Here is an 11223-nt window from a genome sequence, read left to right as displayed (position 1 = left end):
ACCTTGTGTAGGATATGGAAACAGGTGCCAACAGGCAGTTAGGTGCTGTCCTTAATACCAGTGACTGGTTACAGATGAAGAGTGGACTGAGGAGGGGTAAGAACAGGTTGTAGGCTCTAGGCAATGTATGGAGAGAAAAGGAAGTTCAAAAGCAAGCAGCAGTATGATTCATATTCCAGGAGCAGAATAGGGTCTCAATTATAGCCTCAAGCCCAATCTGAAGCCTCCTGAGAAATAACCAAGGCAGGAAACCCAGACCAAGAGGCAGCTTCCAATTTTGTCAATCTGAACAAACAAAGCTTTCCAACTAGCTGAAAGAAGCAGACTCCAGCAGCAATCTACTTTTTCTCATACCCAAACCCAGGACAAAAACTTGCAGGATCCAGACCAAGGAGGCAGCAATCAGACTTTGTCCTGGATCACACTACCTTGGGAGCACTGAAAGCTTGCAAGTTCTCAGCCTGATCTGTCCCTGAGGTCCTGGAACAAAACATCATTCAATAACCCTATGAAAGCAGCAATAAAACCAGTCCAGACCTTCCCTGCAGAAATGCACAGAAACTGGACTTAACATGAATTCTGAAGTCAGGTAGTAGGTTGGAAGAATGAACAAACCAAAAAGAACCCCACCATAATGAGATATAATGGTGGTAGAGAAGCTCAAGACACAAAACCCGAAGAGAATGACTTTAAAATATCTGCAAGACTCTGAGAAAACCATAGCTTGGACACAAACTCAATGAGAATTCCTAGAAGAGAAAAAACAAGAGACTTTTTAAAAAAAGAGTAAAGAAAAAAGGTTTTATCAATGAAATGAGAATGTTAGAGGAAAAAATAGGCAAAGAAATGAAAGCTATGGAAGAAAGAATTAAAAAGTGAATTAACAAGAGTTACAAAACATGGCCTAAACAACATACTCCCTAAAAATTGGAATGAACCAAACAGAAGCCAATAATTCCATATGACAACAAGAAAGAGTAAGACAAAGTCAAAAGACTGAAAGAACAGAAGAAAATATAAAGTATCTTCATAGCAAAACAACTGACTTGGATAATAGATAGAGGAGGAAAATGTTTAATATTATTATCTGAATGTCATGACTTTAAAAAAAATTAAAAGCCCAGCCACCATATTCAAAAAATCTTAAAGGTCAAAGCCAAGATGGCAGAGTAGAGGCAGCAACCCAGTCAAACTCTCCCAACATTTGTCTCCGAACAACTTTTTAAAAAGCACATAAAATCTAATTCAGGAGCGGCATAGCCAAGAAAGAGTGAGGAGGCAGGGCACAAAGATATTTTTCCAGCCGAAGACAACTTAGGAGATTGGCAGGAGAGGTCTGTGACATAAGCGTGAGGGCTAACTCAGAAAGCACCTGGCAGTAACACCAGTGGTGGGCCTTAGAGGCAGCTGTGACAGTGGTGGTGGCAGCTTTGGAAGCTCTCAGCCCTGGGACAGTAAGGGGATTGAAAAATTGGCCGGAAAGAGATTACAAAGCACTCGGAGCTAACACTGGGCACAGGACCAGGAGTTGCAGCTGCATTGCCAATATGGCAGTTTTGGATCACAGTTCCAGGATGGAGAAGAGTACTTATGGTCAGTCACAAGGGGGCGAGGAACTTGGAAAAGAAATTGAGGAGGTAGAATTTAAGAATTATTGGACTACATGAAAGCCATGATCAAAAAGAAAGATCATATATATCACCTTTCAAGAAATTATCAAGGAAAACTGCCCTGATAGTCTAGAACCATAAGGCAAAATAGAAATTCAAAGAATCCACCAATCACCTCCTGAAGGAGATCCCAAAATGAAAATTCCCAGGAATATTATAGCCAAATTCCAGACAAGGAGAAAATATTACAAGCAGCCAGAAAGAAAAAATTCAAATATTTTGGAGCCACAGTCAGGATAACACAAAATTTAGCAGCTTCTACTTTAAAGAATCAGAGGGCTTGGAATATGATATTCCAGGGGGCAAAGGAGCTAGGGTTACAACCCAGAATCACCAAAACTGAGTATAATCCTTCAGGGAAAAAATGAATATTCAATGAAATAGAGGATTTTCAAGTATTCCTAATGAAAAGACCAGAGCTGAATAGAAAATCTTATTTTCAAATATAAGATTCAAGAGAAATATAAAAAAGTAAAGAGGAAAGAGAATTCATAAGGGATTCAATAAGGTCAAACTGTTCATATTCCTTTATGGAAAAATGATACTTGTAACTCCTAAGAATTTTATTATTTTGGGGGCAGTTAGAAGAAGTATACATAGACAGAGGGCGTGGGTGTAAGTTGAATATACTGAGATGATATCTTAAAAAAAATAAAATTAAGGGGTGAGAAAGAGCAATGCATTGGGAAAAGGGGAAAGGGAGAGGTAGAATGCGGTAAATTATCTCACATAAAAGAGGCTTGAAAGAGCTTTTACAACAGAAGTGAAGATGGGGGAGGCAGGGGTTGGGGGGAAACACCTGAACCTTACTCTCATCAGAATTGGCTCAAAGAGGGAATAACATAAACACTCAGTTGTGTACAGAAATCTGTCTTACCCTACAGTAAAGTAGGAAGGGAAGGGGATAAGAGAAGGCAGGAGCTGACAGAAGAGAGGGCAGTTTGGGGGAGGTGGTAGTAAAAGGCAAAACACTTTTGAGAATGGACAGGGTGAAAGGCATAAATGGCATAAACGGGGTGGGAGGGAATAGGATGGAGGGCGGGAATAGAATGGAGGGCAATACACAGTCTGCAATCATAACCATGAAAAAAAAAGTACATCAAGTTTCTCTGATAAAAGCCTCATTTTTCAAATATATTGAGAACTTAGTCAAATATATAAAAATAAGAACCATTCCCCAATTGATAAATGGTCAAAGTATATGACCAGGCAGTTTTCAGATGAAGTAATCAAAGCTAACTATAATCCCATGAAAAAATGTTCTAAATCTGTTGATTAGAGAAATGTAAATTAAAACAACTTTGAGATACCAGTTCACATCTATCAGATTGGTTAATATGACAGAAAAGGAAAATGTTGAAAGGTGTATGCAAGTCACTAATGCATTTTTGGTGGAGTTGTGAACTGATTCAACCATTTTGGAGAGTAATTTGGAATTATGCCCAAAGGGCTATAAAACTATGCATACCCTTTGACTCTGAAATACCACTTCTATATCTGTATTCCAAAGAGATATTTTTTTTAAAAAAAACGGTTAAGTACCTATATGTACAAAAATATTTATAGCAGCTCCTTTTGTAGTGGCAAAAAAAAAAATAGAAATTAAGAGGATGCCCATCAATTGGAGAATGGCTGAACAAGCTGTGGTGGTATATGATTGTGATGGAAAACTTTTGTGTTCTCAGAAAAACCTGGACTTACATGAACGGATATAAAGCGAAATGAGTAGAACCAGGAGAACATTGTACACAGTAACAGCAATATTGTATGATTATGAATAACTTAACTATTCTTAGGAATACAATGATCCAAGACAATTCTGAAGAACTTATGATGAAAAATGCTATCCATCTCCAGAGAAAGAACTTAACAAAGTCATATCGAATCATCCTTTTTAAAAACTTTTTTTATTTTTGTTTATATTTTGCATAACTACCCATGTATAAGCTATACCAAATTGCTTGTCTTCTCAATGAGGAAGAAGGGAGAGGAGGAGAGAATTTGGAACTCAAAAAAATTTTAAAGAATGTTAAAAATTATTTTTACATATAATTTGGGAAAATAAAATATTAAATATTTTAAATTAATAAATATGTTAACCAATATGACAGAAACATTCATTTGACATACTTCTAAATGCTAGAAATTATTAATTATTATTATTTATTAATCAAATGTGTATAAATAGTAGTTTATATCATCTACTAAACAATACAATCATTAACCCCACTACGAACAAACCACCAACCTAATTTCTCAGGATTCCCAGTAAGTGTGTATCATACTAGTACTAAACAAGATTTTCATTCTTTTCAACCAGAGGGTTTTGTGTCTACCTCCATGGTGGTTGCCTGGCAAGTAGGTAAATCTGTCAATCAATCAGCTCTGCTCTAAGCAAACACAGGCAATGCTTAATACTCAAGTGGGAAGGAACTCAGGAGTCAGTCTTAGTCACAACCCAAGAGCAGGCTGAAGATTGGGACCTCCAGTGAATTTCTTATGATTCTAGCTGCTGGAATTAGCTGGTTACACCCAAGTTCTGATAAGTGACTAGTGACCTAATTTGTCTACCAATGCTGTTCTCTATGCCAGGCATACCTTCTCCCATCAGTTCTCCTTGCAGACATCCTACTCATTCCCCAAACCTCGTTCCAATGCTGCTTTCCCTAGGAAGCCTTTCCTAATCTCATAAACTGGAAGTGATTAACTCTGATCATCCACAGCTCAGTTCGTTTGCCACATGCTATGAAAAGTTATCCTTTATCTCCCTGGTTCATAGTCATAAGTTTTGGTTGTTTTTTGGGGGGGAGGTGGGGGGGTTGTAGTAGCAAAGAACTGCAAAGTACCTGTCATTTGGGGAATAGCTAAACATTAATAATAATAAGTTCTGATTTTATTTCTGCGTGCTTGGTATCTCCCATTCTTTCAGATATCTGAAGACAATCCCTCAATGCCCCCAATTTGATTTAATTCAACAAATATTTATTAAATAACTAGTATGTATACAGTATTGTGTTAGGTACTGGAGATATAAAACCAAGAGCAAAACAATCCCTGCCATCCAAGAGTTTACATTCTACTGGAGAAATGCAATTCGTACCCAGATAAGTAAGCCCATGACCCCTTGGAGAGGTAGAGACCACTATCATGTGGGGTAATCAGGGGAAGCTTACCAGAAGAATAGAACCTGAGATGAGACTTTAAGGATTATATGGAATCTGGAAGAGGAGAGAAGAGGGAGTGCATTCCAGGCATAGGGCACAACTCTTGCAGATGCATAGAGGTGAGATGATAGAATGATAAGTTCAGGAAAAATGTGTGAAGAAAAGTATTAGAGAATAAGGCTGGAAAGGTAAATTGAAGGTCATGGAGGAAGATTCAGCAAGACTCGGCTACTATATATGCAATGAAAGGGTGGGGTGGGATTAAGGGCGTAGAAGGCAGAGTCAAGGATGACTAAAGTTGCTAACTTGGGTAACTGGATCATGGTCACTTTAAGAAAAACAGAGAAGACTAGAAGGGGGATGAGCTCATGGTGAAAGATAATTAGTACAGTTTTAGATATATTGAGTTTGAAATGCTAACTAAACTTCTAGGTGGAGATCTCCAGCAGGCTATAGGACTTCAATTTTAAAAGATTCATCCTGGAGAGAGATGACTACTATTGAATCCGTGGGAAAGATGTGATCAACAAAGAAGAGAATGTAAAGAGAGGAGAGCTCAAGACAGAACTCTGTGGCTTAGGAGGGAGGAGAGGAGAAGGGAAAGAATTGTATTAGGATGATGATCCAGTAAAGGAAACTGAGGAGAAGCAATCAGACAGTTAAAAGAAGAGCCAGAGGAGGGGAGCAGCATTATGAAAGCTAAGAGTATTTAGGATGAAGGGATGGTCAACAGCCTATCAGTCAATAAACATTTATTAAGTACCTACTATTTGCCAGGCACTGTGCTAAGCTCTGAGGGAAAAAAAGAATGGAAAAAATAGTCCCTCTCCTTTGAATGTAGCAAACAAGCTACATACAAGATAAATAGGAAATAATCAACTCCAGAAAGTAGAAAAGTGGCAGAGAATTAGGTCACAGAGGCTGAAGCCTGAGAAATGACCATTGGATTTAGCAGTTAAGACATGATCATCTAGAAAACATTTTCCATAGTGCTGTGGTCAGAGGTCAAATTACAAGGGGTTGAGTGGGGGTTGAGTGAGACAGAAGAGGATGTGAGTAAAGATAACTGTTTTCTAAACAATTGCTCTCTCAAAGGTCACCAGTAAACAGTTGATAACCAAATCCAGGGCCTCCCATCTTCTACCTCACTGAACTTTTTGCAGCATTTTGAAATACTGATTTTCCTCTCCCACCAAATACTTTCCCCTGGCTTGGCCTCAGAGACTCTACAATCTTACATCTCTTCTATATGCCTAATTGCTCCTTCCATCTTCCTCACAAGCACCTCATCCTCTTCCTGACAGACCTTCATGCACGCTTATCCAGAAGACATCTCCACCTGGAGGGCCTGCCAATACCTCAAGTTCGATGAATCCGAAACCAGGAATATCCTTTCCCTAAAACTTGCTTTCCTCTCTGAATGTATGATTACACTACTATTCATTCCATCTAGTGAGTTCATAACTTTTGACTCTTCTTTCTCCCTCACCACTCAAATTCAATACATCTTGCATCCAATATCACTCTACTTTCCACTTCTACCACTCTACTCTAGAGGAAAGTAGGAAATAAATGTTTAAGGGCCAGGCACCGTGCTAAGCACTTTCCAAATATCATTATCTCATTTGATCCTCAAAATAACCATGTGAGGTAGATGGTATTATTATTTCCATTTTATAGATGAAGAAACTGAGGCAGACAGAGGCTCAGTGACTTTCCTAGGATCACACAGCTAGTAAGTGACAGAGGCTAGATTTGAATTCAAGTCTTCCTGACTCTAGGCCCAGAGCCCTACCTATTTTTCCACCTAGCAGCCTCAAGGTCATACAGCCATTGCCTCTTAACACCCACTTACAGTATTGTAAAAATCTCCTTACAAGTTTTCCCACCTCCATTCTCTTATTTTTCCAATCCAATTTTTCCAATATTCATATTGCTAACAGACTCACCTTACCCATACATAGGGTTATGCCATTCTTTATCTCAAAAAACTTCAATGGCTTTCCATTGTCTATGAAGTTCACATTTCTTTGCTTGACATTCAAGGCCTTACACAATCTAGCACCACCTTACCTTTTGACCCTGATTTCATACTCTTTTCTAAATGCTCCACTCTCTAACCAAAATGGACTGACTACTCTTTCCGCTGAATACTTCCAGATCTTACCTGCCTCAAAATTTTTATTCATGCTGTTTCTTGTGCCTACAATATCACACCTTTCCCATCTTCAACTGTTGAATTACTATTGTCTTTTAAAATTCAATTCATAAAATCTTTCCTGGTTTCCCCCAATGAATAATGATCACCCCCACCCCAATCCAGACCCATTACACTGTGTTACGTATTTCTCTCATGCTTTTTTTCATGTAATATTGTATGATGCAACTCTACATCATGGGTTATTTATTAGATTGGAAACTCAATGGAAGGCTGGAACATTGTCTCACTGAAACTTTGTATCACCTCCAGCTCCTGATATAATGTCCTATACACAGTAGACACTAAATAAATATGTTGAATTGACTTATAGCAAAAAACTGTTTTTATTACACTAGTGCTAAATTGCCTGAGAATATGGTTCCTGTTGTGATGGCTTATTATGACAAGAGACAAAGGGGTAAGAGATGAGGATAAGTAAGAGGGGACCCCTATGTCCACCAACCCAGGATCACAGGATTTTAGAACTAGAAGAGGCTTTAGATATCATCTAATCTGGGGATTCGTACCCTGGGGTCCACAGACCCCCACCCCAGCCCAAAGATCCATGAATAAATTTTAGGGGGAGGGGGGTCTGGAAACTTTCATGGGAAAACCTACATTTTTATTTTCACTAACCTTTGGTTTTCTTTCTAGTTATGTGTATTCTGTTTTATACATTTAAAACAATTATTCTGAGAAAGGGTCCATAGGCTTCACCAGACTGCCAAAATCACAGAACAGATTAAGAACTCCTGATCTAACCACTCATTTTACAGTTAAGAAGAGTAAATGTTTAATAAATTGAAACCAAGTGACATAAAATTACTCACACAGGGTCACACAGATGACGTTGCTGGGATCAGAACCCAGGTCTTTTGACTTGAAATCCAAGACTCTTTCCACTAGTCAAGCTATAAGCAACAGCCTCAAATGATCAGAGGAAGTTGTAGAGGCAAGGAATTCTGTTTCTATATGTACTAACTTGGACTGGCTCTTGGGCAGATTACCCAAAGGTTATCTGGGACAGTCAATGAGTTTCACATAAATGTTGAAGTGGCAACTGGATGAGTGTTATTCCCCAAAAGATCAGGAAGTCACACACCTGGGGATGGGTTGGTGGTGTGTGAAGCTGTCATTTCCTAAATGTCATTTTCTGAGTCCTTGGCCCCTCTAACTTTCATTTTCTTCTAAATTTTAAGACTTTCAATCCACTTGAGAAGCTTCCCTCCTCCCCCAACCATTTTCACACACACTCAACTTCCTCAGCTAACTTCTAGTTATTATTTCTTATATTTCTTCTTCAGTTTCACTAAAAAGGAAATGATTCTTTTATAATAAAGCTTGGAAAGAGTTTTGACCCAAAGGCAGGGGAATGGATATGGTAACCTCTGTGGATTTTTCCAGGTCAGGAATTCCAGCCAGTCAGTATTCCATGGTGCCAGAACAAAGTAGCAAGTGTGATCCAGTAGGGGACAAGGGAAAGACTAGAGGCAGAGGGCTGTGTTTCATTGTAAGCCAACCAGGGCTACTTGGCCCAAGGAATAGAAAGGAAATCTTCTGTTTAGGGAGATGCAGCTGCCTCTTGAAAGTGGCTGAGATTGACCAGTCACCCTGGAGTACTTCTTACCTTAATCTCTTCTCAAAACCACAGAAAGATGTCCGCTAGGTCAGACTTAGGGACAGTGACACTCCGTCCACATAATCAGATCAACTTTTTTAAAAAGTACCTATCTGTGTGGGGTATTGGGCTCCAAAACATGCAGAGATAGGTATGGCCTCTGCCCTTGGCTGACTTCTCGTCTAAGGCAGATGAAGAGGAGGAAAGAAGGAAAGAAGTTGGGTGGGCCACAGGAAGCAGTCCTTCCCTTCTGATGGAGATGGGGAGGCCAGCTGGTAGAATCAGGTGGTGTGAACGATGAAGGAAGAACACCTTGGAACACACGGGCAGGGCAAAGGGCTGAGAAAGGGCATTTCAAGAAAGTATCAGAGGCCATGAGCCAGTGGGGTGCCAGGCCATACAACTGCCACTGCAAATTTGAGGAAAGCAGCACCTCCGCCACTAATCAAGTCCCCTTCTTCCCCTCCCTTGAGTATCTCAGAAGGCTGCACTAGAGTCTAAAAAGTCTACAAGGGGCTTGCACACCTGGGAATTCATGGAGGAAAGCCCTTAGTTATCAATCAACAGGTATTTATTAAGCTTTTTCTATGTGCTGATCTTAGCAGGCCTGGGCAGTGTGGGGCAAACACTATGACTCATTCTCCCAACCACTGCACAGGCTCAAATTTGCCTGAAATTTGACTGACAGCCCCTAAATCCAACCCAAAATACCAGAACCAATAAGATTGTGTTTAAGTGCTTTCTCTGCTTAAATATAAGCCTTAATCTGAGGGGGAGGCAGGGAGGTGGCTGGTGATGCGGTGGACAAAACTCTGGTCAGGAAGACCTGAGTTCAAATCCAGCCTAAGACATTTACTAGCTGTGTGACCCTGGCCAAGTCACTTATCCTCTGTCTTCCTCAGTTTCTTCAACTGTAAAATGGGGATAATAATAGCACCTACCTCCCAAGGTTGTTGTGATGATCAAATGAGATAATATTTGTAAACCTACACATACACAGCATAGCATATAGAAGGTGCTATATCAATGGTTATTCCTTCCCACTCCCTTCTTAGCTTTTGTGCCTGAAGAAGCCAGGGAGTGGCAATTGGACAATTAATCTCCCCATGTACTATACTGTTAATTGACCTGAAAATTCAGGTCTGGGTGAAGGGATGCGCTTTTCTTGTGTTCATATCTCCCAGACAGCTTTGAGGACTGTGAGGTAGTCAGCACCTTTTCAGAAAGGGTGGGAGCAGCTGTGTCCTAAGCTCCTAGATCCTGCCTTGTAACCTGTCTGATGTGCTAGAGTTGGAGGAGAGGAGAGAGAGATTGTCCTTCCTTCTCTCCATGAATCCAATTAGCCAAAAGCTTGCTAAGTATTCACAGTCTCTTACCTCTTTTCTTACCCCCAAACTTTGGTTCCCTCTCGATGGGTTTTATTTGTAGCTATGACACATCAATCACAAGGGGCTGGAACTTCCCCAACTAGCAGGCCCATGAACAGAAACAGGCTTGCTTATTGCCACATTCTCACATCAGCTTCCTGCCTATTCCAGCTATTCTCCCCTCCCCCCCCGACATTCACTGGGGGTGCTGCTCCCGAGGGCCAAGACAATGAAAAACAACAACAACAAAAAATAACCCACAACCTGCCTCAAAAAATCTCAGATGCTGATAGAAGAGATTCCCAGAGTCTCCCAGAGAGTACAACCAGGCTGACCTCCTTCTAGCCCCGATACTGAGAGGAAGTTTAACGTCATGAGAAATGTCGACCCTGACCAAATGACCAAAGAGCCATAGCAGCTGCCAGAGCTGCTGTGAACCCTTAAACAAAACCCTACCCAGAGAGCTCACACAGATTGTCAAAATCATAGTTAACTCTAAAAATAAAATAAAACAAAATAAAACCAAAGACCTAACAGTAGTTATAAGCAAAGAGCTTTCTTTATTCCGTTGGAGAAAGGAAACTATGTGCATATATGCCAGGGCACCCCTAGCAGGAGACCTGCTTTGGTGTGGACAAATTTCAATACTTATACCAATGGCTACGCAGTGAGCTGTAGCCCTGACAATGAGGGATAACAGTAACAATGAAACAAGTTTGATTCATAGCAGGGCTTCATGGTTCCTACAGGTGTTTGTCCGAGCTTAGAGACTACCTGGTGCTGGTGTAAAACAATTCTGAGATTTTGCTGTGGCTGAGATCATCCAGAGGGTAGCCACAAGGGATTGTTGATATGCCAAGCTTGCTGGACCTTAACTCTGGAAAACAGAGTGTCTTCTAATAGTAAAAAGAGAGAATTAAAAGAGAGGGATGGTCTTGGCATGGTGATCCTGACAGAAACTTGTCAAATGTGGAGATAGGAAGATCTGGGTTCAGATACCACCTGTGAGACTTAGTAGCCAGCCACTCTGGTGACCTTGGGGCAGTCACTCTGAAACTCAGTTCCTTTATCTGTAAGATAGAAATGATAACACCTGTAGTATCTATCTTATAGGGTTATTGTGAGTGTGAATTGAGAGTTTAGATAGATAAATAGATAGATAGATAGATAGATAGATAGATAGATAGATAGATAGATAGATAGA

At 40.2% G+C, this 11223-nt stretch overlaps 1 long non-coding RNA gene across 1 annotated transcript in view; it reads right to left on the bottom strand.

Annotated features, from left to right (window-relative positions):
• Nucleotides 1-10591: 10591 nt before the first annotated feature.
• LOC114023085 overlaps nucleotides 10592-11223 on the bottom strand; it is a 6759-nt gene continuing 6127 nt past the window's right edge. The window contains exon 3 of the long non-coding RNA XR_003566739.1: nucleotides 10592-11089. This is a non-coding gene — a long non-coding RNA (uncharacterized LOC114023085). The remainder of the gene's footprint in view (nucleotides 11090-11223) is intronic.

Source organism: Vombatus ursinus, unplaced genomic scaffold (genome assembly GCF_900497805.2).
Source record: "Vombatus ursinus unplaced genomic scaffold, bare-nosed wombat genome assembly UNPS02014816.1, whole genome shotgun sequence".
Taxonomy (NCBI): Eukaryota; Metazoa; Chordata; class Mammalia; order Diprotodontia; family Vombatidae; genus Vombatus; species Vombatus ursinus.
Note: the sequence above shows the minus strand (reverse complement) of the source record. Positions and strands in the feature narration are given on the sequence as shown.